This window comes from Archocentrus centrarchus, chromosome 22, assembly GCF_007364275.1.
Source record: "Archocentrus centrarchus isolate MPI-CPG fArcCen1 chromosome 22, fArcCen1, whole genome shotgun sequence".
Classification (NCBI taxonomy): Eukaryota; Metazoa; Chordata; class Actinopteri; order Cichliformes; family Cichlidae; genus Archocentrus; species Archocentrus centrarchus.
In genome coordinates, this window is record NC_044367.1 from 8392200 (window position 1) to 8417694 (window position 25495).

Sequence of the window (25495 nt, forward strand, 5' to 3'; positions counted from 1 at the left end):
CTTCACCAAAGTGTCCAGAACATATGGCCAGAGATCTGGTGATACAATTACAAAATCGTTCATCAACCTGCGACCTAGGGTGTCCTAGCGCCACGTGCACCTATAGACATCCTTATGTTTGAACATGGTGTTCGTTTGGACAGAAGTTCAATAACAGAGCACCACTCAAGTTCAGATGAGGCAGGCCGTTTCTCCCAATCATGCCCCTCCAGGTCTCACTGTCATTGCTCTTGTGAGCATTGAAGTCTCCCAGTAGGATGACAGAGTCACCGGATGGAGCACCCTGAAGCATCCCACCCAATGACTCTATGAAGGCTGGGTACTCTGAACTGTTATTTGGCGCATAAGCACAAACAACAGTCAGAATCCACAGCGAAGCAACTCTTTCATCCACTGGTGAAAACTCTGATGTAAGTCTCCTCTTCAGGCTGCACCCTACTGGACCACACGGGCTAAGGCCAGGCCACCAGGAGCTCTCCCTCGAGGACCCTCCTCAGGCCTGGCTCCAGGATGGGGCCCCAGTAATCCTGTCCCGGGCAGGATAAACTGTTCCCTTGATGTCTTTTCCATAAGGGTCATTGGACTCACTCTTTGTATGGTCCCTCATCCAGGACCAATTTGCCATGGGGAAGCTCCCAGACAACATAGCCCCTGGGATCACTGGGACACACAAACTCCTACATCACAATAGTGTGGCAATTAGCGAAGGCACATCAAAACATAATTTTTTAAAAAATCTGGTCCTTAGCAAGTCTTAAAATGAGGTAAATGCAAACTCAGATGACCTACAAGACATGACATATTACACCATATCATTATTTATTTTTTATAAAATGTGTGAAAAAATAAGCACATCCTCACTACTTCTACATTAAGAGGGTAAATAGCAGCCAGGTGCTGTTAATCAAATACACTTGATTAACTGACCAACAACAAAGTTGTTGCTACTCAGTTTGCTACTCTGGAGCAATTATGTGTGTGTGTTAACACAATGCCAAGGAGGAAAAACATCACCAATAATCTTAAAGAAGTAGCTGCTGCTGTCCATTAATCTGGGAATGGTTGAGGTAATTTCCAAACAACCTGAAGTCAGTGATCCTACGGTGAGAAAGATTATTCATAAGTGGAAAACATTTGAGACAACTGCCATTATTCCCAGGACTGGATATGCCAGCAAATTCACCCCAAGGTCAGATTGTGCAGTGCTCAGACAAACTGCAAGAAACCCAAAAGCTGCATCTCAGACTCTGCAGGTCCTGCTAGCATGTTAATTGATGACAGCGGAATACAAAAAAAAAGAGAAAAAAAAACTGAACATTTCTGGTGTGTTTGGGAGGATTGCCAAAAGAAAACTTCTTCTCTCTAAACAGAATACAGCAGTACATGTTAGATTTGCAAAGTTGCATCTGAATAAAGACTATTTTGAACAGATGAGATCAAAGTGGAGATGTCTGGCCATAATGCACAGTGCCATGTTTAGTGAAAACCGAACACATCCTATCAGCATAATAACTGTCAGTCCCGGGGGGGTGGAGGGATGATGGTTTGGGGTTTTTTTGCAGCCACAGGACCTGGACACCATGCATTCATTGAGTCAACCATGAATGCCTCTATATACCAAAGTATTCTAGAGTCAAATATGAGGCCATCTGTCTGAGAGCTCCAGTTTGTCTCAAATAGAACAAAATTAGAAAAAGAAAAAGAAAATAATTTTAATGAAAGCTAATAAATCATGGGGTGTATTTAGCTTCTCACCCACTGTTTCTGTATTTTGGTTTAATTTTGCAGTTACATTTTATGGGATAGTAACAAGGGACCTAAAAAAGTATGAAAAGACACTGGGTACAAATTAAGAGGGTGGTTTGTCAGCATTTGTTTCTCTCTCTCTCTCTCTCTCTCTCTCTCTCTCTCTCTCTCTCTCTCTCTCTCTCTCTCTCAGTGTGTGTTTCGTCTGTGTTTGTTGTTTTTGTTGCCACTGCTGTTTGCTGGCATATGACCCCTGCCAAAGGTACATGGCACAGTGTGGCATTGCATGAACAGCTTGGGTGTGAGTAGCTCACCAAGACTGGCTTTGGTCTGAATCACATGGCAAGTCGTGTAGTTTCTAGAAACCTTTATTTATATTTAGATGCTACATTAATATTATGTATTGAATGCAGTAAATTCAGTACAGTACAAATAGCGTATATCCACATATAATACTGACCACTCAGTCATCCAAGTGAATGTCCATTTATGTTAATAAAGTATCATTATATCCATGACACATACATTTTATAGTATCCTTCTATCAAGAGTCAGCAACGTGCAACAATTAGAGGAGGCAGAGAGTATGGAGCCTCTATTAAAATGGGCATTATTGCAGGCTTCCAATTCTCTGCAGAAACTGGGTATTTTGTGTTTTATATTCTGTGTGTAAGACACTAGTTTTACCTATACCAAATTTGGGAAGTTATTTTGTTACATCAGTTAAAAATTACGTTAAACATACAAAGATATAATTAATTTGAAATCCAAATTAATATGGTAAAGTAAATTAGTGGACAGTACAATGCAACAAAGCAGCTTAGTGTGTACTTAGTGTTTCAAGAGTGCAGGATTTAAATAAACTGTTTACATTAGGGTCATTCCATCTCAAATCATCAAATTTTCTGCTCAACCATCTCTTCAAACTTTGGATATGAATTATCCAATTATAAAAATATCAAATAATTTTAAAGATTTTTTTTTTGGTTGAAAAATGAAGAAAATGCTATTTTTATTCAACTTTCATGCTGGATTGGTCATACTATTCACAAAACATTTAACATACTAAATGAGACCCTTAGAGTCTAATTTGTATCTTCTCCTTTTTTTTTTTTTTTTTTGCATTTTACTGGGACATCCAAGATTGGCAACTGTCTTGAATATTTTCCACTTATGAATAATCTTTCCCTCTGTAAGATGATCTTCAAGTTGTTTGGAAATGACCTTATAACCCTTCCCAGACTGATGGGAAACAACAACTGGTTCTCTAAGTTCACTGTTGTCTTTCCTTCTTAATTTCTACGGAAGCAGTAAGGGTGTACTTATGAAAAAATAGGACTAGTCCTTTGATTCTGTCTTTCACCCTGTGAAAACCTGCCTTTTCACATGACTGAATAATCCATCATTGTAGAACTGAGTATTTCTGTCTAGATGGTATGCCCCGGAGTTGTACTGAAAGTCTGTTGTGTACAAGGTAAACAGGAAAGGGGTCAGCACAATCTTGTGAAGCCCCTGTACTTTTTATTTTAATTTAACACACAATACATGTTAATGGACATCAATATATCAAAAATATAAGACGCTATAGGGCAAGAAGCAGGTTAACACCCTGGACAGGTTGCCAGTCTGTCGCAGGGTCAACACAGACAACCATTTGCACTCACATTCACACCAAAGGTTTAGGGTTAGGGTTAGGGGTTTTAGAATCACCAATGAGCCTAACCGCACTGATTGCATGTCTTTAGACTGTGGAAGGATTCTCAATTTAAAATATACTGCAGAAAAAAATTAAGGAAACACTTAAATCAGATCTTAATCAATTAAATATTCAGGTTGAAAATCTTGCTGACATACAGTGTTTAATCTGTTAAGAAAAAAATGACATAACAGCCAATGGAAAACCAAATTAATGAACCTTTTGGGGGCTAGATTCAAAATCAGACCAAAAATCAAAGTTAAAATTGTTTAAGTGTTCCCTCATTTTTTTTTTCTGAGCAGTCTACTTGTGCTACTCATGCTCCTGTCCATGAGGGAGACACACGGGAAGGCTGCTGTGTCATTCACCATATTTGCTGGAAGGACAGGTAGAAGTAGAAAGTGATGATGTAACCCACTGTTTTGCTTTAGAGCTGAATTGAAGCCTTCTGTATGACATCTTTTCCTATTGAAGTCAAGGCCTTCAAAGTATGAGGCACAGGGTAGAACAGGAAAAGCAACCTGATTGGACCATTTAGCACACAATATTTTTGGTACATCAGCTAAAATGCAAGATGCATTATACACATTGCACTTAGCAGTTAAAATTGCATATGATTAAAAGAAGCCAAGAAGCATCAAATCTTTCTGTGAAAATGTATTCCAAATGGCAACAAACAGCCATTATATCATGAATGAAACACAAAGGCATTAACAGCCTTCCACTAAACCATTTCTTTTTAACACCTTTGCTGTTACTCAGTTACCATCAGAACACTCAGTTACCAAATTACATAAAACGTCAACTACACTTATAAGAATAATTCAAGAAAGCATATGTGAGATTGTTATAGCATACCAAATTAATCATACCGAATATAAAGTTACAAGGAAACACCAGAACCTTAAAGTCCAGAAACATGCATGTTAGGTTCATTTGTGATTCTAATTTGGCCATGCATGTGAGATATATAAAGTGCTTTAAGTGCATAGAATAAATCACTGCATGGAAGTATGGTTAAATGTGACTCGTAGTCTAAAGTGCTTTAAGTGTTCAGTAAGACTTGAAAAGTCCTACATACATTACATTACAAATTAGATTTGCAAGCTGCTTTGTAACCCACCTCCACCGCAGCTCCTCCTATCTGTTGTCAGTGTCTGTTTGTGCTTGCTACTGCTTTCCTCTGGCTTTCTATATATGCCCGTGGAAGGGGGAGGAGGTTCACAGCACCAAATATAAATGATTTTTGAGTATTTTGGTTATGAATTAAGTACAAATGAAAACAGTCATTAATATTAACACATATATAAGTTTTTTAAGTCATGGCATGGTTCAGGGGTGCAGCAGGGTGTCAACCCTAAAGGTGACAAGTGGTTAAGAAAATGGATACTATGGTCCTTACTAAAGTATGAATTATAAAAATTCACAAGTATTAATACAAAGTGTCTCAAGAGAATAAATATCTCTGCCTTTAAACTCATTCATCAGAACTAAAATGTGCATCCACAGTTAAAGACTATGCCATGGTTAATGGTTAAGCCAAGGATTGTAAATACTCTAATCACTCGCTGTGATGACCCAGAAACCTTTTCCTATATTTCATAATGGTGAACATTATTGTGTTATCTGCAGTAATAAATAAATATCTTCATCTATGCAAAAGTATGACAGATCATACTTTCCCCCAAAGGTGTCAATTGACCAAATAATTCATCAAGTCATCAAAAGCAGGTCTGCAGTGCTACCAGTGTTGGTACCATGACTGATCCTGCTGCCAACCATCAAATGACCTGATTTGAAACCATGAGCAACTATGTAAAATGTTTTATAATTGTAAGCATAAACACTGCTTTGTTCTTATGCATCTAACTAAACCAATAATATAAGGACTTTCCAGGATGCACCAGAAACGCATTTCACACTGATTCCTAGATACACTCATCGACCTACTCACTATCTACCTGCTGTCACTGATGCTGGGATATTACTGGCTAACCTCAGTGTCTGGCTCATTTACCAGCACTCAGTCAAGCAAAGAAAACCCAAATGTCCAAGCAACCCCCATCCCTACTGCACTGTGTCTATGACCTGATCTAGTCATAAACAGCTTCACAGGATTTTCTGCTTTTCTGTAAAACTGCGCTAGTAGAAGAATGCCCAGTGGAATTGCAGGATATGTTTTGTTTCAGGTTTAAGAGACAAAAAAATACTGACTCATGTTTTATCCTATTTTAAAATATGTTTTAGTCACCTGTTTTATAAATATTATGTTAAAATTTTTACTATTGTCACATTAAAGCCAGATTAAAATCAACAGCAAACTCCATAGAATTAATATAAAATATGAACTACGGTGTCACTGCTCGGCTGCCACCATGTTTGTTCTTTTGGAACAAAAAATGACCATATTTAGATTAGAAGTTAGAATGCTAAGTTATCAACTAAGGCTGGTTAGCAAGCTTCATCCATAAACTGTATGGGTGCAACACACAGACACAAATATATAGTATTCAGTGCTAAGTAATAATAGAATATTAGTCACCAAACAACCAATAAAAAAAAAAACAATAGCACAAATATTCCAGTCCAGTTCGATAACTTGAAATAGAGGACATGAAGCCCGGCAGACTGCCACAAATCATAAGGTAGTAAAACCTGTCAGTTTGATAACTAAATCGAGTCAGTTTGACATGACCACTGGCAGTCAAAAGGCTGGCCATCATAACACAGTGTGCTTATTCAGTATAACATGCATGGTAGTGATACAGTGCACTCAGACATAAAACAGCACTGTGAAAATAATGCAAGTAAAAATAAAAAAGTGCAATCCACTCAGAATGAAAGCTAATCTAATGCCAAAACACTGAACAAGGTTTTATGTCAGTGAGGAATTTACAGCTCAACATGCTGTTCACATTACATAGACTAGTTGCAGCTAAAGCTGATCTAGCTTTAATGTTAGTGTGCAATTTTCCACACACCCTCTTTCTTGGCTCTACTGGTCCATCAAGAATAATAGGCTTATCTAAACCAGCAGCAGGTGTACAAAATTGCAATAAGAGAGTGAGTACAAAACTGAGAATGAAGTTAATAATAATTGATGAATCTAGAAAGAGGGGCAGGCAGCGAAGGAAAGGCAGAAAAGGAGAGTAATTAGGAAGTGAATGAAGAGTGAAAATGAAGAAGACAACAGAGATAGAGTGAGAAAGCAAAGTCAGATAAGAGAAGCAGAGAGGGTGACTGACCATGACAATATTAAAAAGAAAAAAAAGTGACCAGATATCTGAATAAGATGAGGACAGGAGCAATTATTATCATCCATTCACCAAGAAATATGATTTCACAACTGCAGACACACCGTTTTTTACTATTCCCTTCTCAGTCTATCTGCTCCTCTGCCACCAGTGAACTGCCATGCAAATGGAGCCAGAACGAAGCCTCTTGTCTGCCTAACAGGAGACAACAGGGAGCCTGTGTGTGTGTGACACCTAATAATGTCTACATCTAGCTCAGGGATTAGACACAGTTACAAGAAAAAAAAGGACAGGTGGTGAGGGAAGAGGAATCTCCAGGAGCTTACACAAGCTTGTTCCATGAATGGGGGAAGCCATTACAGGTGTACACAGCAGGATGCAACCAATCACGGCTTCTCAAGACAAACGCCCGACAGCATTTCTGCGCTGAACACTTTGTACTAACACCCACTGCAGCCCTTAAATTTCCAGATGCACTGTCATGCTGAAGGATTATGTGTTCATCAAACACAGTATGGAACCAACTGCTTGTGCAGTTAAATTACAACTTTTACAGAATTATCATGGATAGATCAGGCATATTTTCAAAAAGATTCATTTAGGGGATGTTTTAGAGGTTAATCCAAAGGCATGCAGCCTACTTTATTAATACAGCACACTCTATAAGATCCAGATTTTTGGTAACATGCAATTACAGATATTAAAGATATAATGAAGTTAGAAGTAGAAAATATATTTTAACTCTTTGGTAATACAACTATTTCATTTCAAAGGGTATCAGCCAACTGTATAGTCAATGATGTTATCAGTCCCATACAGACAGAAGAAGCTTCTTCCACTTAAACAGTCATATTGAGTCCAGCTTATTCTGCTCTGAAGTTACAGGCAACATGTTAACTAGCAGCAAAATTACACATCAAAAGGCTAGAGGGGTTGATGAAAGCATGATCCATTCAATTTTCAACACTATCAACTGTGAGCACTCAAGCCACATTCAAAAAAAGTCAAAAAAAGGTTTTGTGGGTTTAGCCACCAAAATTAAGCTACTTGGCCTTTTTTAGGCAGGTTATAGGCAAAAATACATAGTCAAGGTAGCAACAGTATTTGGTTAGTGTTAGGAAAATATAACTAAGTATAAAACACTCTTTTAAAATGTAAAATCCACATCACAGGGTTCCAGTTGCTGTCTTAAAACTACATTTATGACCAGAGATTTTACATGAACTACTTTGCACTGCCACCAGATGTCTTCTACATAACAATAAAGAAGGCAATCAGTGAGCCTACCAGTTTTATGTCAACTTTAGTTTTAATCTTCTGAGACCTGAGATCAGTTTGACCCAAGTCACAAAGCCAAAAACATTCCTGATCTGTTTTAAACACTGGTCCACCTTCAGCGAATTAAGATTGCCCTCACAAAAGAACAATCCAATAATTTGTCTGTGCAAACTCTAATTCACCCCTTCAGTCATGATACAAGAAATTTTGGTGGGGAAAAGAGTATATTTTGCCTACATAATTGTTTTAGATAGGAGATGTAAGAAAATGAATATTACAGCACAATATATAACTATAGAAAATGATGTGTACACGTGACTGATAGGGGTTAAGTTTATAATAATTAAATGTGTGCTTGTGGAGATGAAGCAGAACTACAGCAGGCACTCTAGTAACCTACACAGTGCAGTATTTTTCAGTGACTCAACTCAACCAATTGAATTGAATTGAATTGAATTGAATTGAATTGAATTGAATTGAATTGAATTGAATTGAATTGAATTGAATTGAATTGAATTGAATTGAACCAGTGCATGAAAGTGAAAACCAGAAGCCAAACACAGTGTGAAGCACACTGATGTCCACAGTATGAAAACCAGGATCTCCTGCAACTTATGCAAGTGAATGCAGGTTCACCGGCAACCATCCAGTCTCCTAATGCAGACTCTGTAGCTTTCTTTGGCTGATATTCCCACAGGCGGTGCACCTGAGCATCAGCATTAATGGGCACCTTGTTCATTAGTAATGCCTACATGCTACAGAACCTAAAAATAAAATAACATTGAAGTAAATCAGGTAACTAAATCACTGGACAGTTTACATGAGTTATTATTCTGTATCACTGGTCTCCATGTTTGCATAATTGTGCTTGATGAGCTGAATTCTCACTAACATAAGTGAACAAAACTAAATGCACCTACATTTTTTTCACACCACAACATACAGGTTACAGTTTGAGCATTGTTGAAGGACAGCCTGCTCTGTCAGTGTTTCCATCAGCCAGAAGAAAATCAATTATAAATCCTGCCATTTATACTCAGCTGATGAATTGAGCAGACAGGTTTACATACTGAGAAGGGGTGGAAAAGCTTGTGAAAACTGACCCACAGTGACGGTTGTTCTTTTTACACAAGTGTCTCAGAGGCGTACTCATACAATTCAGGTCTTATTACGAATTGCAAAATATGTGCACACATTTAAAAACAAGTAGAAAGCAACACACTCTTTTTTCCTTCTCCTTCAATTAAGGTTGGCTTAATTACTTGCTTACTCCAAGCACCCTCAGTGAAAAGCCATTACAGAGGAGAACTGAATACAGACAAGTAAACACCTTAAAAACATCACACACATTACACTGCACTGCTCTCAAACACTCACAGAGCAAGCGTCGCTTTTCATAGCGGTGGAAAAGGAAAGATTTCAAAAAAGCTGTACCTTTGCTTTTAGCTAGAGGAGCAGGGGGAGGCAAAGACAGCACACAGTCCACAGCCAAGAAAGCCCAGGCAGGGAAGAAGAAGAAGAAGAAAATTAAGTCCAAATTGTAGCAAACACCAACCATATAATTTCACAGGTTTAAATAATGTACGGCAGCATCTTTGATGCAGCTGTACATCTCAAAACACACGAAATACACAAACTACAGATATAGTGGGTGCATAAAGCACTGATCAGGAAAGAGAATTTATATTTAACTATCATAATACCTAGAAGTGCAGATCCATGCATGAAAAAAACATATATATATATAAACACACACAGCAATCAGTCATAGCTGTTTCACTGGCTAACTGTAGATTAACAATAATCCATTTTTCAGTTACTATCTTTAGACATTCAAGGATTCTTTATTGCCATTCACATTGCATTTGCATGCAGTGGGACAACATTTCTATATCATTTCTATATAAAAGGTGTTAGGTATAATAATAAATATAATAATATAGTCATAGTGGGATATTAGTGGTTGTAATTGTGTAATAAAACTTAATTAGCAAAGTATAAACACAAATTCAGAGTGCAAGAATGGTCTGTGAAGGTAAAAGTAGACCAGTTTTTCTGCTTGTGTAAGCAAGCATGCTTTTCACTTTATAAGCTAATCTCAGCCTAATACTCTTAAGATCACACAAAACAATCTCTCAATATGTTGATTGGGAAATTTGAATGGTGATATTAATCTACCCTTATGTTCCAAACATTTCCTTTTGTTTAAAACTAATACTGCAAAGACTACTTGAGGCAATAAAAAAAATGTTGAAAGTGGAATTTCATTATTGAAATGTAAATAGTTATTTGTTTTCAGGGATTTATTACACAATATCCACTGTGCCGTATACTGAGCATGTTGTCATTTTTGTTTTTGTTTTCCTTCATAGTTTTTACATTGGGAATACACATCACGGGTGTCTCTGATGTTACGTCTGACAATGTTTTCTTCCATCTTTTGCATGACTTCAGATACATTCAATTCAATTTCAGTCCATTTTTTCAATAATTTTATTTATATATTTTCAAATCACAACAACAGTCGCCTCAATGCATTTCAGAAGGGGAGAGCAATCTTCTTCTTCCTTCTTTTTCCAGCTGTTCTCTTTAGGGGTCACCACAGTGGATCATCTGCTTCCATCTCGTCCTGTTCCCAGCATCCTCCTCTGTCACACCAACCCTCTGCATGTCCCCCTTCACTACATTCATGAATCTTCTTCTTTTCCTCCTGCCTGGCAGATCTATTTTCAACATCCTTTGTAGAATATGTTCAGTACCTATCTTCTGCACACGGTCCAAACCGTTTCAGTCTTGCTTCTCTAACTTTGTCTCCAAACTGTTTTCTCTCTTTTCTAATCCTGTCCCTCCTGGTCACTCCCAATGAAAATCTTAGCGCATTCAATCTGCCACCTCCTCCTCCATCTTCTGTCTTTTGTTAATGCCACCATCTCCAAACCATCAGAGCAGGCCTCACTACTGTCCTGTAAATCTTTCTTCTCAGTCTTGCAGCTATCTTTCTGTCACAAATCATCCCTGACAGTTTTCTCTACCCACTCCACCCAGCCTGCACTCTTCTTCACTTCTCTTGTACACTGTATATTGCTTTGGGTGGTTGAACTCAGGTATTTAAACTTGTCCACCTTCATTACCTTTGCTCCTCACATCTTCACTGTTAAACCCGCCTTCCTTTCATTCATACACATGTATTTTGTCTTGTTTCTACTGACTTTCATTCCTCCTCTCTCCAGTGAATACCTCCATCTCTCCAGGCTTTCTTCAACCTGCTCCCTACTCTCACAACAGATCACATTGTCATCTGCTAATATCACAATCCATGGACACTCCTCATGCACTACCACAGTTCCTCTCTTGGCAGAAAATCTATGATCTGAGAACCCTCACAGACTGCAGATAACATGTGTTCTCTACACAAAGACACAGTGGAACTCCTTCTGACTTTCTCTATACTTCTCCATCAACGCTCTCAAAGCAAACTTTGCATCTGTAGTGCTCTCTCTCTGCTGCTCACTGATCATCACCTCTCTTCTTAACCTAGCTTCAACAGCTCTTTGCCATAGATTCAAGGTATGGCTCCTCAACTTTATCCTTCTGTGGTTACTGCAGCTGTGCACATGAACCTTGTTCTTGAAAATCTGTACCAACACACTTCTTCTCCATTCCTCAGGCATCCTCTTACTCACCAAGATTGTGTTAAACAATCTTGTTAAAAACTCCACTGTCCTAGCTCTCAGACATCTACGTACTTCCACAGGTATGTCATCTGGACCAAATGCCTTTCCACTCTTCATCCTCTCCATAGCTGTTCACTTCCTCCTATGTCTCCTAATATTCTACACTTTCTGAAAGAGCCCTAATACTCTGTACTTTCTGAATTGCTAACTTTTCATTATTTATCCTGCCCTTTTTTTCATCCATCAGTTTCTCATAGTACTCCTTCCATCTTTTCAGCACACTCCCTTCACTTTTTAGTACATTCCACTTCCTTTGAATACTTTCCTGTACTTTTTCATTCCATCACCAAATCTCCTTGTCTTCTTTCTTCTGTCCAGCAGATATACCAAACATCATCTTCAGTTTCCCTCAGTACTTCAGCTATACTTTCCCAGTCATCTGGTAACTCTTCCCTGTATCAACTCTCCTATCTCTTTCAGATTATACCTTCTGCATAAGATATTTTCCACCTGTGTGCATCCTCCTCCAATTTTATATGTCACCCTATGTTCCTCTCTCTTCTGTTCATCACAGCCATTTCCTTTTTGCAAAATTCACTACCGTTTGTCCTTTCACGTTCCTCTCCTTAACACCATACCCTCCCAACGCCTCCTCATCACACCTGCAATGTCCATTGAAGTCCACTCCAATCACCACTCTATCCCCTCTGGCGACATTCTCCGCTGCTTCATTGAGGCTGATCCAGAATTCCTCTCTCTCTTCTGACATCCACCTTGAGGAGCATATGCACTGACAACATTCATTACCCCTTCAAATTCCAACTTCAACTTATGATTCTGTCTGACACTCCACAACACTGTTCACATACTCTTCCTTCAAGATTACCGTCCTTCTCTCCATCATAGCCGTCTTGTTTTTGATGATCAAAATGTTTGATTTAGCAAATATTTTTACGATGCTCTTCCTGACACAATATTTATCCCGACACCTGTGGCTTGGTTCCTGTCTTCCTACCCTGTTCTGTGCAAACTGATGCAGCTTCATAAAAAGACTGACCCAGTGCTCTTTTAAGCTAATTCTGAGACACAGACGATTATTAGAACATTTGGGTTAAATCTACTGTTGGCTTAAACTTAAGAGATCATGTTTTAAGTTATATGTATATTATGTCTTTGCAAATAAATGGAGTAAAACATGGTTCATGCTCAGTTTTATCCATTTACTGAATTTTTCATATCTTTCAAATTATAGCTTTTATGGAATTTTTCTTGCTAGTTAGCAAGTTACCATATTATTACTAAACTGTAACTATACTCAGGCCATGTTGTGTCATGTGTTTTGCTATAAAGGTGACATTGCCCATATTTACCCTCTTTTGAAAATTTCATCATTACCCTCATATAATTATTGTTAAAATGTAATTACAATATAGCCTCATTCATTATTATCACTTTATTATTCACTATTACCCCAGTAGTACAGGGTTATTACTAAGCTGTAATGTAAAGCCTTATCTATAGATTTTAACAGCCCAACGAATTTCTTAGGGCAGTAAAATTCACACTCTATCTACAGTGGGAGAAATAATTTTTTGATCCCTTGCTGAATTTGTAAGTTTACTCATTTCCAAAGAAATAAACAGTCTCTAATTATTATGGTAGGATAATTTTTATGGTAGGATAATTTTAATGGCGAGAGACCAAATATCAACTAAAAATTCAAACACAAACACATTACATAAAAGTTACAAATTGATTTGCACGTTATTGAGTGAAAAAAGCATTTAATCCCCAAACAAAACATGACTTTGTACTTGGTGGAGAAACCCATCTTGGCAAGCACAGCGGTAAGACATTTCTTGTAAGCTGGTGACCAGGTTTTTGTACATCTCCGGAGGGATTTTGGCCCACTCCTCTTTATAGAAACTTTCTAAATCCTTTAGGTTTCTTGGCTGCCACTTGGCAATTCGAAGCTTTTCTGTAGGATTGAAGTTTGGAGACTGGCTAGGCCACTCCATGACCTTAATGTGCTTCTTCTTTAACCACTCCTTTTTTGCCTTGTCAGTATGCTTTGGGACATTGTCATGCTGTAAGACCCATCTACAACCCATCTTCAGTGTTCTGGCTGAGGGAAGGAGGTTCTTGTCCAAGATTTTATGGGACAAGGCTTCATCCATTGGCCCTTGAATGCTGTGAAGTCGTCCTGTACCCTTAGCAGAAAAACAGGGCCCAGCCTATCAGGCACTCTCCCTCAAGCACCCTGGGAGGGTGCTTGAGGGAGAGTGCCTGATAGGCTGGGTGAACTGTTCCCTTGATTTTTGTCTGTCATGGGGTCATCTCAATTGTTCTTCATCTGGCCCCGCACCCAGGACCAATTTGCCTTGGGTGGCCCAACCAGAGGGCAAACCCCCCCAACAAAATTGTCCCATGGTACACACAAACCCCTTCACAATGGTAAGATGGAGATTTACAGAGAAGTTATTCTCTTTCTCTCCATTAAAATGACCCAAATTATCCAAAATGCTGCAGCTAGAGTACTGACACAGAAAGAGAGACCATTTTCTCCCATATTGGCTTCTCTTCATTGGCTCCCTGTTAAATCCAGAATAGAATTTAAAATCCTTCTTCTCACATACAAGGTCTTGAATAATCAGGCCCCCCTTACCTTATCTTAAAGACCTCATAGAACTGTATCACCCCAATAGAGCACTTCGCAATAGAGCACTTCACTCTCAGACTGCTGGCTTACTTGTGGTTCCTAGGATACTTAAGAGTAGAATGGGAGGCAGAGCCTTCAGCTTTCAGGCGCCTCTTCTGTGGAACCAGCTCCCAGTTTGGACTCAGGAGGCAGACACCCTCTCTATTTTTAAGATTAGGCTTAAAACTTTCCTTTTTGATCAAGCTTATAGTTAGGGCTGGATCAGGTGTCCCTGAACCATCCCATAGTTATGCTGCAATAGGCCTAGTCTGCTGGGGGGGTCCCATGATGCACTGAGTGTTTCTTTTCATTCACCTCTGTTTATTCTGTTTATACACCACTCTGCATTTAATCATTTGTTAGTATTAATTTCTGGCTCTCTTCCACAGCATGTCTTTGGTCCTGTCTCGCCCCTCAGCCCCAACTGGTCATGGCAGATAGCTGCCCCTCCCTGAGCCTTGTTCTCCCAGAGGTTTCTTCCTGTTAAAAGGGGAGTTTTCCTTCCCACTGTCACCAAGTGCTTGCTCATAGCAGGTCATTTTGACTGTTGGGTTTTCTCTGTAATTATTGTTGGGGCTTTACAACATAAAGCTGTTGTGATTTGACGCTATGTAAATAAAATTGAACTGAATTGAACTGAATTAAAATGAAACTGCTATAAAAAATTAGAGACTGTTGATTTCTCTGTAAGTGAACAAACTTACAAATTCAGCAAGGAATAAAATAATTTTCCAGAAACACCACGTAAAACTGCCACACCAACACACCACAACATAACAACCAAAGTTTAAAAAAAAGACTTGGTAGAAAAGAAGTAAAGAGAGGCATACCTTGCTCGGCCATCATATGTGCAAGGCCTTAAGAAAATAGGAGAGATAAAAGAGAGGGGAGGGAAAGAGTGAAAGAGAACATTTCAGCAAAGAGAACACTTAGTTTCAATACTCTTTGGTATTGTGATGATTCATGTTTTTACCCAGGAAGAAAAACATGACATCGAATCACACAAGTGTGCAAAGCATCCTGGGCCTGAGCAGGAGGCTTCCTCATAAGAAGTATCACACATGAAAAAGCTCATCTCTACTTAAGTTTAATACCAGAGCTCAACTGACCTGCTGTATGGACTTATACGTGTGATAACTGTGCTTTATTATTTGGCCGCTTGAGGCAGGAAAAACAGATTATAACATTTTTTTTCAGCTTTTTAATTTTATTTCTACCTTGCTAACACACATTTGCTCACACTATATTGCCAAAAATATTTACTCACCCATCCAAATCTTTGAATTCAGGTGTTCCAATCACAGGTGTATAAACAAAGCACCTACGCATGCAGACTGCTTCTACAAACATTTGTGAAAGAATGAGTCGCTCTCAGGAGCTCAGTGAATTCCAGCGTTGAACCGTGATAGGATGCCACCTGTGCAACAAGTCCAGTCATGAAATGTCCTCACTACTAAATATTCCACAGTCAACTGTGGTATTATGACAAAGTAGAAGCGACTGAGAGCTAAAGCAACTCAGCCACAAAGTGGTCAGCCATGTAAAATCACAGAGTTGGGTCAGCGGATGCACAGAGGTCACCAACTTTCTGCAGAGTCAATCGCTACAAACCTTCAAACTTCAGAGTAGCTCAAGAACAGTGTGTAGAGAGCTTCATGGAATGGGTTTCCATGGTTGAGCAGCTGCATCCAAGCATTACATCACCAAGAACAATGCAAAGCATCAGATACAGCGGTGTGGAGCATGCCGCCACTGGACTCTAGAGCAGTGGAGACTTAAGTGATGAATCATGCTTTTTCATCTGGCAATCTGATGGACGAGTCTGGGTTTGGTGGTTGCCAGGGGAACGGTACTTGTCTGACTGCACTGTGTCAAGTGTGAAGTTTGGTGGAGGGGGGATTATGGTGTGGGGCTGTCTTTCAGGAGCTGGGCTCAGCCCGTTAGTTCTGATGAAAGGAGCTCTTAATGCTTTAGCATACCAAGACATTTTGGACAATTTCATGCTCCCAAGTTTGTGGAAACAGTTTGGGGATGGCGCCGTCCTGTTCCAACATTCCTGCACACCAGTGCAAAAAGCAGGTCCATAAAGACATGGATGAGCAAGTTTGGTGTGGAAGAACTTGACTGACCTGCACAGAGTCCTGACCTCAACCTGATAGAACACCTTTGGGATGAATTAGAGCAGAAACTGTGAGCCAGACCTTCTGATCCAGCATCAGTGTCTGACCTCACACATGCACTTCTGGAAGAATGGTCATAAATTCCCATAAACACTCCTAAACCTTGTGGAATGCCTTCCTGGAAGAGTTGAAGCAGTTATAACTGAAAAGGGTGGGCTGAAATCATATCAATCATCATGGCATGAGATGCCACTCAAGTTCAAATGTGTGTGAATGCAGACAAGCGAATACTTTTGGCAATATAATGTATTTACACAGCCTATTGAGGGCTGCCCAATTAGAATACTCTCTAAGTGGCCCATGAAGTTGTAGTCCATGTGAACTGGTGAATTTCATCAATTTAATATTTGCTGACTTATGTAAAGATGGTGTCAATTTGCAATCTAATTTGTTCTTTTAGATAACTTAACAGTTACTGTAATGCTCCAATAAATTCCTTGTTTTCAGGCAAACATTTGAATATCATTTCAGCTCCCAATTTAAAAATTAAAAATAGTTTGAGGAAAGTAATCTGTAACAGTGAACACTGCCTGCTTTTGCTTCTGTCAGTTATGAAGACACAGACAGACTGTCCTACTGACACACAAGAGTCTGGTATGTAGAAATGATCCTAAAGCCAGGATGCTTACAGTAGACATTTGTAAATAAAAGACAAATCTACCATCTACATATGTTTGACTAATTAAAGGAAAAACCAACATAAAGTGTCATAACAAAGTGCTGAGCCACCACAGTACACCTAAGCACTGATTCTTCAAGTGTTCACCATTTCCAGCTAGTCTGCATTAAAAAAAAAGAAAAAAAAACTTGATGCCATACCTATGATTCTGAGCCCTCTGTTGCAAAGTATGGCTTGTGCTGAACTATTAATTAATCTAAAATGCCATCAAAATAGCAAATAAATACCCACAGCATAATAGAGCTTGCAGATCCTTTCACTTGTAAGGAGCAGTTGTTCAGGTTTTTCCTTTAATTTGTCCTTTGCCTGTATATACAGACTCTTTGTGTACAAAATATCCCATTTCAGCTATACAATGTGTATTATGTTAAAGCATGGACAAGAATACAGCAGCGAATCATCAAGTTGGAACAGTAGCTTCACTTCATCAGCAAGTCCATATTTCTGTTTGTACAGCTCTTGAATGTCTGGATATCAAATATCTTTTATCTGAGATTTTTTTACTGAAACTCACCTGGCATGTTGTTGCTGTTGATCTCTGGAGTAAAAGAGGAGACAGAGAAAACAAGCAAAGGCAGTGTTAGAAACACACTTATTTCTTGCATGTTGAATGTCATGCAAATGATTACACACATAGTTCATACAGAGGGCTGGCAGTATGCACAGCCATTTGCATGTTCTTTATCATTCAGAATGTTGTGTCAAGGAGCAGTCAAAGCAGCAGCAATGGGCTTGATTCACAACCACTATATGAAATCCAAAGAGAAATGTTCAGCACAAATAAAAATTCTTCTCGCACATTTATGTTGAAGGCACATTACCTCATTTGTTCAGTGTCAACATACTGTTGCTATATCATAAAGACATGCAACAAAAGAATGAAAACCTCAAATGTTAAAGCCAGAGAGCTCCTAACGTCTGCCCCCAGACCATCAAAAAACAATCCAAAAATCAGGAAAAATTATTTAGGCAAAAGAAAAAAAAGAAAAAAGAAAAATATAGCATCCCCAGCTGCACCAAAGAGTAAAATTGTTAAATGTGGTTTATTAAACTTTAGGTCTCTCTCTAAGTCCATCCATTCTCTTCCACTTATCCTGTTCTGGGTCCTAGGAGCCTATCCCAGCTGTCACAGGGCACACCCTGCACAGGTTGCCAGCCTAACATAGAAACACAGACAACCATTCACACCTATGGGCAATTTAGAATCATCAATTAACCTAACCCCCACTAATTGCATGTCCTTGGACTGTGGGAGGAAACCGGAGCACCCGGAGAAAACCCACACAGAAAGGCCCGGGACAAGGTGGATTCAAACTCAGGACCTTCTTGCTGTGAGGCAGCAGCGCTAACCACCATTCCACCGTGCTGCCCTGTTAGTAAATTATTTAATAATTGATCAACATATTGCTATGTGGTGCCTTACAGAAACCTGGTTCCAGCAGGTTTCTGTAAGGCACCACACAGCAATATGTTGATCAAGTCAGAATCCTCAAAGTACAAAGAGGAGTAGCAGCAATCTTCAATTCTAGCTTATTAATTAACCAGACAGAGTTTAAATTAATTTGGAAGCCTGATTCTTAGCCTTGTCTACCCTAATAGACAAGGGCCAGGTGAGTTTTATTTGCTCACCTGGCCCTTACTAAGGCTTCTGATCTGATATCTTAGACTTTTATCTGATTTAGATAGTGGGTGATTTTAATATCCATGTAGATACTGAAAGTTTATTCCTAAGCACCTCATAGCCTTAGTAAGCAGAAAAACAATGTTCATTTAAAAAAAAAAAAAAATCTGTTGTTTGATTGCTGAAGAATATGAGGCCTTATTCATTTGATTAAGTAGTAGTGTAACTGTAACTGACTGGTGATGCATTAAATGCTCTTAGCATGGACTAATTGGGCATGTTAGCGTCAACATGAACACAGACAGATGGAAGTCAATCTGATATGCATTAGATATTAATTAGGTTTAAACTGAAGACTGTCAACCGTGCTCCAATGTGAAGCAAGCTGATCCAATGGTAATCAGGAAGTGTGTGTGCTTAGATTTATACACATTCATGAAAAAATAAAACAGGGATAAAGACAGCGACATAAAGGAAAAGAAAATCAATAAAGGAGTGTATGTGTGTCATCACACTACATACAGGGCTTAATCCTTTCCTTATTCTTATGTATTATATTATACTCTTATATAATAAAGTTACTGATCAGTCACATGAATGCATATGAAGATATCCACCCCACTTCTCTCTGCTCAGGATCATGACGGCAGTGTAAGCACAGATGATTGGACCTCCTTTTCCACAACCACCCCAAGGTGTTCCCAAGCAAGCTCAGAGACATAATATTTACAGTGTGTCCTGGATCTGCCCTGAGATCTCCTCCCACTTCGACATAGTTTTTCCTCACAAATTCAATTGAGACTCGTCTGTTTGCTAAGTTTATTAAGGAGTTTTATTACCTTATCTTGAATATAAAACAACTCAATAAGGGTGTTGCAGAATTTTCAATATAATTCCAGCCCTTGGCAGCAGAGAGTGGGTGAAATTCCAAAAATTACAAGGGGCCTTCATTCACTCATTAAATGATTAGGTGAAGAAATGGCTTCATCAATGGCTTCATCCTTGGCTGTTAGAATTGATAACTGGCTTTGTGAACAAAATTGAGAAAAGAACTACAAATCCTGGCAGGTCTCAATATGCGGTTCAGCACCTACTTCCGTGGTTCGTTCCCCTCTCCTTTTCATTTCCAAGTCTGGCATGTCACACTCTTCCAGGGAGAATTCTGATGAGCCAATGCAGCTGGAGAGAACTTGCCTAACCCCAGAGAAATGGCAGAAGAGAATGGAAGCCAGGGAATGTCTGTATTGACCAAAACTGGAAATTTTAATGCATCTTGTCCGGTGTGGCCAAAAGTTCCCACCCACCAGTAATACTGCTGGGTGGCTCCTTCAGTGTCCTGTGCTCTGTGTTAATCAAGACTCTTTGGCTTTGCAAGCTCTAAAAGACTCTGACACAGAAGACAATCTTCTTGGAACCCACCAAGCACCACAACTCAAAATTCCCACTATGCTCATCTCACCTCTTTCTGTGTCTGCACGTAATGATCAAGTCTTGTCCTCCATTACTCATCAAACATGATCTGTCCAACTCATCATTTCCAGAAACCATCATGAGTAACCTGAGTTTTACATTTTTTCTGCACCACAGACTCCAATTACCTTAGGCATTGGGTAGAAAAACACAGTTCTCACATCAAGTGGTCAGAGAAACACATTGAAAGCTGGAGTTTATTTTGCCTGCCTAACCTCTTGCAATCAGCCTTACCACCTGCTAATACTTCACCTGAAAATCTTGAGCTGTACTCACCTGACCTCTCCTCTGTCCCTCTGTCATGATCTGCAACAAGTTTTCAGCAAAGCACAAGGACAAAGCAGTGTCTCTTATGACTCCACTATTGAGTTTCTTCTTGGAGCTCTACTACCTAACAGTGGCCTCTACAACCTGTCCCACCCAGAAAGAGATGCTATGGAAAATCACATTTGTGAGTCTCTGGTAGCCTGAATCATTTGTCCATCTTCATCACCAATAGGTGCTGGTTTGTCAGCTCTTTGTTGACAAAACGAGTCTCAGACCCTGGACTGATTACTGTGGTTTGAACTAAATAACCATTAATGCCATTATCTTTTCCAGATTTTATTTTAGGGCTTTTTGCCTTTATTTGACAATGTACCAGCAAAGGGCAGACAGAGAAGGAAAAAACCCAGCAAAGGGCTGCAGGTTGGACTCAAACCTGGGCTGCTGTATTGTGACCCTAGGACATATGTGCACCTGCACACCCACTGAGCTAAACTGGCACTCATAATGACACTATCTTCACCAAGTTAGAGCTATGTAATGCTTACCACCTTGTCAGAATTTAAGAAGGTGTGGGAAACCACTTTTACCACCCCCACTTGGCCATCCCAAATGCCTAGTTGTGCCTTTTGCCCTGACCAATGTATCTGCCATTTTTCAAGCTCTGATTTGTTTTTGTCTGTTTGGATGCATCTTAATCTTTTCCAGCAGCCACTAGGAGCACCATTGCCATGTCAGAAAGATCCTACTGCGCCTCCTAGAAAATAAACTGCATGTAAAATTAGAGAAGTCTGAGTTTATGTTCCTTTAGTAATCTTTCTGGGATATGCATTTGAGGGTGGGTAGATAAAGACTTAACCAGAGAAGATAAAAGCAGGAGTAGAATGGCTGACTCCTACTTCCAGAAAGTAACTGCAGCTGTTCTTAGGATTTGCTTATTTCTATTGACATTTCATCAGCTTTCCAGAAACTGAAGAATAAATTCAACATGGCATCAGTTCTGGTTCAAGCTTATCCCAAGTTGCAATTCATTATGGAGGTAAATGCCTCAGGGGTGGGCACAGTGGGCACAGTCATATCTCAGCAGTCAGGCCCAGATGGTAAGTTCTAGTTCTGTGCCTTCATTACCCAATGTCTGATTTCCAATTAACAGAATTACAACATTAGTGGCTGGCAGTGAAGTCAGCCTTAGAGAACTGAAGACAGTGATTGGAGGGGGCTGAGCAGGCATTTATTGTATGAATTGACAATAAAAAAACTCTCCTACCTGTTCCAGAGAATGAAACTTTTATCCATCAGGCATTCTAAAATGAACCAGACCCTGGCAATGGCCCCTATGACAACTGTGCATCCCCTCATCTGTGCACTCATGGCTTATTCACTGGGTCCACTTTGTCAAGTTCACCTGCTAACTCAGGGTAAGTCAAAAAAATTTTTTGTCATGGTCCTGTTACATGACAGTATGACGGGTACTAGAAGGCATGATCACATCACTCCAGTTTTAGCAGGTTTACACTGGCTCCCTGTCCAATTTCATATTGATTTTAAGATTCTTTTACTTACTTTTAAAGTTTTAAATGGAATGGCACCCAGCTACCTCGCAGCCAGCCCCCTGAATTGCTCCATCAGTGCCGCTGGCCACGTGGCCATCCTCCATCACCTTCATCACCGTTGCCACTGTCTCTGCAACCGGCCCCCTGAACTGATTCGCCTTTGTCGCTGGCCCTGCAGCTAGCCTCTAGAACTGCTTCGTCTGCACCGCTGAACCCACGACGAGTCTCCCGAGTTTGTCCATCTACGCTGCTGGCCCCGCAGCCAGCCTCCAGAACTGTTTAGCCCAGCTAGCCTCCTCCCATGGCCAGACAGGCCACCTTAATTGTCCGTTTGGACTCTTGAGGTCTCTTGTTTTGTTTTTCCTCCTGTGTCAAGTCTGCATTCTTGTCTCCGTGTTTCCTGTTTTACTTTGTCAGACTTGGTCTCTTGTCCTCTGAGTTTAGTTTTACTTCTGGTCTCATTTCTCTGATTATGTTCAGTTGTGCTCCCCACCTGGTGTCCGTACCCTGATTATCCCTCAGTTTTCCCCGTGTCCTTTCTTGCATCATTGTTGTCAGCTCTCCTCGTTGTGTGTTTGTCTCTGACGTTCTCCTCGTAGTTAGTGCTCCCAGTGTATTTAGTTCCTGGTCTGCTCCTCGTTCATAATTTAGTTTCCAGCAATAATGCTGTGCTTTTGAGTTTACGTCTCATTTCCAGAGTCTGCATTTTGGGGTCCTATCCTGCCTGCCACACAGTGTTACATGACACGCTTTCTAAGGTGTTACTTCTGGTGGTCATCTTAGACAGAGATGTTAAAGAATATGTGGCCACTTGCTCAACCTGTGCCAGAAGTAAGAGCAGCTCCCAACCTCCAGCAGTTACTTTAGCCATGGTCTCACATGGCCATGGCCCTAGATTTTGTCATTGGTCTTGCCTCCTCTAATGGAAAAACAAACAAACTTTCAACTTCCACTGAAACCATTGACCTTCTAGTTCAACATGTTTTCCAGTTACATAGTATTCCTCCACCTTCTGAAAGAGGTTCACGTAAGAATTAAAATCATAACACATCCAAAGTACATGCAAAGAATTCACAACATGCCCTATCACCGTCATTTTCCTTTCATATTTTCCTTTCCCTAGGCCCATTTTGGGTTTTGTGCATGCCTGTGTGTGTGTGTGTGTGTGTGTGTGTGTGTGTGTGTGTGTGTGTGTGTGTGTGTGTGTGTGTGTGTGTGTGTGTGTGTGTGTGTGTGTGTGTGTGTGTGTGTGGAGAGAGAGAGAGAGAGAGAGAGAGAGGTGAACACATTAATATTTAATAAAGATTCCAGTCAACAAACCAGCCAAACACTCACCGATACAATGTCCAGTGGGAGCCTTCTAACATTTAATTCAATACAATTACTGAATCAGGGACCTTTAGAAATTCCTCTTTATAAATTACTTACTTACTGAACATTGATTCACCAGGATTTTGACAAACTTATTTATTCATCAGTGGATAAATATTGTAGCTACAAGTAATGTTATGACACTTTTAATTCTGTACCCAAAAGGTGAGGTGAGGATAGGAGGGAATTAGAGCTCAAAGTAGATTACTTAAAGGGATAATTTATGGCGTGCAGGAAAAAGTGGGAGAGCACGGTGATTAATGAGGCATTTCAAAATCTGCTTTCTTTCATCCCTGCTGACTTTTCAGATTTTTTTTTTCTGTAAATTGGAACTATAGAAAGTAAACCAGCACATGAATGTTATCAGTCATCACAGTGCTGAAGGCTTTATTGTTTCAACATCATTTGAACTGCCATAAAAGCTTCTCACTAACTGATTCCACCAGCAGCAATGGTTCATGTTTATACGAACACATGGGCAGCTGGAGAAGCAGCTAGGAAGGGCAGCTGAAGCCATCTGTTCATGTTGAGGTTCAGTGGCATACAACTGGTAACTCAATGGCTGGATAATGAAATCACTGTTACTTGTTACTGCGCTGAGATTTGTTAGAGAGGGAGCCACACTGGAAAGATGCCAATTTGCTCATCACACTTTACTCGGAAACCTTTTGCACATTTTTTTTTTTTTTTGGTTTTGTTTTTTGTCACTGCAATGCAAGAACTCCGTTGGTCTTTTGCTAGAACTAAACTAAACTAATATTTAATTTTGAGATTTTTTTAAAATGTGACCATATACATCATTTCATCTTTGCAGTCAGTGTGTTACCTTCCCAAGGGAAGTGCAAGGTGGATCAAGTATACAAGTATGTGTAAACTGGTTTGCTAACTACTACTTCTCCTCCTGCAGGGGATGGTTCATAACACATAAAGACACAGCAGAATGAGAATGAAAGGCAGAAACACAAATAAAAGTAGATTGTTTTCTGATATCTACATAAAAACACAGCAGATTCTTTATAGTTGTATGTTACTATCACATTATTCATTGTTGCTGCATAATTTTCATGTTTTAGAAAAAGAAATGTAGAATACATACTGAAACTCATATTTGTTATTTTCAGTTAGATATAATTTTCTCTTCATAATGTATTCAGAAAGCAGCCAATCCACCAGTTCACACCTGCCAGCTTCATTAAGCATGTCATTTATCCCTTAACAAAAACCGATCTAAATTCTCTCTGGTTTGCTTGAGTCCCCTGCCTCCCTCACCTATCACTGCTTTGCAGGAGGCAGCCAGGCAGATAGGCAAAAGAGGGAGAGCCAGACATAAATCAACAATGGGAATGGGTCCCAGCGTGGAGGCTGCATATCAAGGTTGGGAAAAGCAGCCTATCAGCCTACAAGGGTCAGTAGACAGAAGGTTGTAAGGAGAGTGTGTGTGCGTGTGTGCGTGCGTGCGTGCGTGTGCATGTGTGTGTACTTTGAGGAGAGAACCATGAGAGGATGAGAGAGCCAGGACAGGTAGGACATGTTTTGGACTCAGTGAGTCCAAAACATTAGTCATGTGTGAAAATATGTGTTAAGAACGATCATGTGTAATATTGTGTGCTGTAAATAGAATCTTCTGTAGTGGTAAGCCTACGGGTTTCCACTACACTGAAGGTTTTTTAATTAGATTTTTATTTTATTTCAGTTTTTTTGCATTGCATATGATGTGGAGAATTAGCTGTGGATATTTGTGTTACACAGTGGATGAGTCTTAAAAATTTAAGTGGTCCTCAGGTCAAAATTCCTCTGGTCACCCATACAGTGTTATAGTAGAGGTGCCTTGTAAAGATATAAACATGACATTTATAGGAGGGAAGCTCATTCCCAACTCCATATTTTAAGTCTTGGAAACTCTAGCCCTCTGATGCATGAATTATGAGAACCTCAGGCAAGATTTCTTTTTCCTGAATGTTTTTATTTCTCTATAGGCAAGAAAAAGAATGCAATTAAAATTTTGTTTATG

At 39.6% G+C, this 25495-nt stretch overlaps 1 pseudogene; it reads right to left on the reverse strand.

The window, feature by feature from the left end:
- Positions 1–25495, reverse strand: part of LOC115772692 (neurexin-3a-like) — a 311850-nt pseudogene that overhangs the window by 282002 nt on the left and 4353 nt on the right.